The 5,000-nt window shown below is 20.5% G+C and overlaps 1 protein-coding gene across 3 annotated transcripts in view; it reads left to right on the top strand.

Moving 5' to 3' along the window:
• Positions 1-105: 105 nt before the first annotated feature.
• The window catches only part of LOC122252846 (uncharacterized), a 19,358-nt gene continuing 14,463 nt past the window's right edge, over positions 106-5,000 (top strand). The window contains exon 1 of one of the 3 annotated variants that reach the window (XM_086536637.1): positions 106-185. The gene's annotated coding sequence lies outside the window, so the exon portion shown is untranslated. Of the gene's footprint in view, positions 186-4,851 lie in introns of those variants that run through there. The other 2 variants (XM_086536638.1, XM_086536636.1) reach the window with 2 other exon arrangements.

Raw genomic sequence — 5,000 nt, 5'->3', positions numbered from 1 at the left:
AGTCGGGACTGCAGCTGAAATAGGCAGAGTAAATTACTCCCGAACTTTCCGTCTTTCTCCACTCAACGTCGAATCCCCGCCAACAAAGTCTTCCTGCAACCATCTTGCCAACATTCCAACGCACATCTCCAAGAGGCGTGAGATTCTTCCCAAGGCTTCGAAAAGAGGGATTTGAAGCACTCTGGGTAAGCTTTGGAGTTGTTTTCGTTCGTGTCTCTTCCACTCCCTTTCAACTCCCAACCTCGCTACTTTACTCCGCCCTCTCTCCTTAAATCTAGCCTTATCTGTCCTCTCTTTCGTGTAGAACGGGATTAGGGATTGGGATCGGAATGGAGAATGTGGATGGGAGGGATTGAGAGGGATGGAAGACCGAGAAATAGGGAGTAGAAGACTTGGGGAATTGAACCTTCGAGATGGTGGTTCACATGTTCAAATGTTTTTCTTTCTTTTTTTTTCATCTTTCTTCATTTTTTTACATTAATTGTCATGACGGAGAGCACTCTTAGATGAAGAGAGTCCGTGGAAATATGATTGATTATTTTGAATTTCTCTCCGCTTGTTTTCTTTCGTATTTTGGAAAGAAGTGTTGAACAAGATATTGAATGAATTATTTACAGAGGCAAGGGCGAATAAAAACCAAAGACGTCGTCACCCCAAAATCTTATTAGCTACGAAGAGGAATATTTTCCTCTTGGATCCAATTGGAATTTATCGAGATATGGCTTTCCATTTCACGTAAAGTTATGTTATATAGATACAAACCCATACACACACACATACACGCACACAAACATACACACTCACAAACATATCACTCGCTCCACACACAACACCTACTCACACACAACCAACACACACACAATCACACACACATCATCACATACACACACACACTCACACCTCAACACTAACTAACAACACTCACACACAACACACTTATAGGACTTCTACATTTACTTACTCATAATAACAACATATTCATACACATTCACACCATTTCATACTCATACAAAAAACCATACACAATACAAACTTACACTCACTACAAAAAAAAACAATACAAACAAACACACACACTCACTCTCACATCTTCACTTCATCAATCTCAATCAACTCTCAACAAAATATCAAATCCACAAACTCACACATACACATACAGTTAAATAACTATCTATGTTGTGTCTAATTCAGAGGATGACACAAGTATCACTATCATAGATGAATCACGCCATCTTAGAGAAAGTAAATTACACATAAAGACGTACAACTATAATACATATACACATAAACCATATTAATACCCATAACACACATAATAATACCCTACTATACATACCTTACAACTTATCATCCACAACACAAACATACAAAACACCATGCACACACACCACAAAAACCAACACAACACACAACCACACACACCAACACCTATACTAATACAAACACACAATCAGTAAACACACATAAACCACCACAAATAACATATATTACTCAACAAGATATAAAACTATATACACACAACATATACACACAACATATACACACACAATATTAAACCCTATCTACCACAATATAAATAACACACATATATATACACACACATATATTTAGATATACACAACTATAACAAAAATATATATACACACACCATATATATATCTACCAACAATATACACCAATATACACAAATATACAAAAACATATACACACACACATATACCACACTATACACCCATATAATACACCTATACACAAACACATATACACACATATAACACAAATATACACCCATATACATACATTATACTTACATACACATATACTAAACATAACACCCAATCCAAAACTACACAAACCAACAATCCAAACATAACCACATACAAACATTACAAACATACCATCATACACCACATACAACATACACAAATACAACCTAAACCTATACAAAAAACACAACTTAAAAACACACAACACACACAACACACACACACACAACACAAACACACAACACACAACGCGCGATATATTTTTTATATATATATATATATATATATTATATCTATATATATATATATATATTTATATAAAAATTATATATATATATATATATCTTTTTTATATATATATTAATATAATTTTTTATATAATATATTTTATATTTATATTATTATATATATTTTATATATATTTATATTTATTAAAATTAAATAATATATATATATATTATTATATTTATTTATATATATATATTATAAAATATATATAATTATATATATTATTATATTATATATTCTATATTTATAAATTATTAATTATATATAATATATATATATATGTATTATATAATATATTATATATATTATATATATATATAATATATATATATAAAAAAATAAAATATATATATATATATTTTATATATATATATAAATATTATATATATATTATAATATATTTAATATTTATAAAAAATATATATTTATATATATTATATTCTAAATATATATATATATATTACATTTATTATATATATTATATTATAATAATATATATATATAATATATAAAAAAAATATTAAAATTTTAAAATTATAAAATTTTTTTGTAAATATATATTATATATAAAATAAAACTTTTTAAATTTTATTTTATATATATAAATATTTTATAAATATTTTATATAATATCTAATAAATATATTATATATAAAATATATATATATATAAATTATATATAAAATTATATATAATAATATATATAATATATATATATAAAATATTATATATAAATTATATATTTAAAAATTTATATTATATTATATATAAAAAAAATAATTTAAATAATATTTATATATAAATAATTTATTTTATATAAATAGATCATTTATATAAATAGTATATATTATAATAATATTTATATATTAAATTATATTTATATTTAAAATATATTTTATTTAAATTTATTTATTTTATTTAACATATATTTTTATTATATATATATATATTTTATATATATATATAATATCTTTTATATATTTTATTTATATAAATATAAATATATATTTATATATAAATATATAAAATTATATTATATAAAAATATATAAAATTTATATTTATATATAAATTTTATATATTATATATTTTATTTTATATTAAAATATAATAATATTATATATATTATATATATAATATATGTATATATAAAAATTATATATATATATATAGATAGTAGATAGTAGATAGATATAATTTATAATATATTATATAATATATTTATAAAAATTTTTTTATAAATAATAATTAAATAATAAATATTTTTATACATATATAATATATATATATATATATATATATTTATATATATATTTTATATATATAAAAATATTAATATGAATAGTTTTTTTAATATATTATATAATATATATTAAAATATATATAATTTATATATATATATATTTTAAATATATTATATTTATTATAAAATTATATATTTATATATATATATTTATATATATTTATATATATTATTATATATAATATATATTTTATATATATATATTATTATAATTTATGTATAAAAATAAGTTACATATATAATATGTAAAATATATTTATAAATATTAATTTATATATATTATATTATTATATATATATATATATATATTAGTATATATATTATATATATATATATATTAATATTTTTTTATATATATATATATATATTATATTTATATTATAAATAAATATATATATATTTTAAATATATAATATCTAATTTTTTTAAATTATTATATATAATATTATATATATATATATATTATATATTTATATATAATAAATTATATTTTAAAAAATATTAAATTATATATTTATATTAATATATTTTTTTTTTTTTAAAATTCTTTAAATTTATTTTTTTTTTTTTTTAATATTATATTTTTTATTTTATATATTATTTATAATATATATATATAATACACACACACACCACCACCATATATTTTTATATATATTTTATAATTATATATATATTTAAATTTTATATATATATTATATTTGTTTAGTTGTTGGTGTGTGTGTGTTTGTGTGTGTGTGTGTGTGTGATGTTTTGTGTATGGTTTATGTATTATATATGTATTATATGAAATTATATATGTATATATATGTATTTATATATAATTATTTTATATATATATTTGATATTTATGTTATAATATATGTATATAATATGTATATATATGTATTATTAATTTTAAAATTATATATAATTTATATATATATTATATATTTATATGTATGAAAATTTATATATGTTTATATATATTATTATATATATATATATTTATATATATATATGTATATATATATTTATTTATTTATTTATTTATGTATCGTGTGCGTGTGTGTGTGTCAATATGTCTGTGCGTATAAACGGTCTACAGTGTTTTGTTTACATCTTTGGTTTTCGTAACATAGTAACAATTATTTATTTTTCATATATATACTTTTATGTCAGATATTTCATATATTGAATAGTCAGCTGTTATCGTATTTCATTTGTTGTTGTTTCATGGTTATTGATTTTTTGTTGCTGTTTTTTTAGATAAACTTAATTGTGTGAAATTTTATTTAGATTCGGCGCTTTATAGTGGATTTTCTAGAACTGCCGATCTATTTATAAGTATTCACATTTACCTAGTCCTTATATCACCTTAACAACTGACATTGATATCTATTCATTTCAGAATATTGTTTTCCAAGAATTACAAATATATTGTAAAAAATAACCGTTAAAAATAATATTTAAACTGGTATCGGCATAGGTGGGGGCGATTTCGTCCCGACGGAAGCAACTCGGAGTCGACTCGTAGCGAAATAGGAAGAGTAAATACTCCTCGATCTTTCCCGTCTTTCTCCCAATCAACTGTCGAATCCCTGCCAACAAAGTCATTCCTGCCAACCATCCTCTGCCAACATTCCACCACACATCTCCAAGAGGC

Source organism: Penaeus japonicus, unplaced genomic scaffold, assembly GCF_977035675.1.
Source record: "Penaeus japonicus unplaced genomic scaffold, GWHDUDI00000001_assembly GWHDUDI00000004, whole genome shotgun sequence".
Lineage (NCBI taxonomy): Eukaryota > Metazoa > Arthropoda > Malacostraca > Decapoda > Penaeidae > Penaeus > Penaeus japonicus.
The sequence above is the reverse complement of the archived record's forward strand: the minus strand, read 5'-3'. Positions and strand labels throughout refer to the sequence as shown.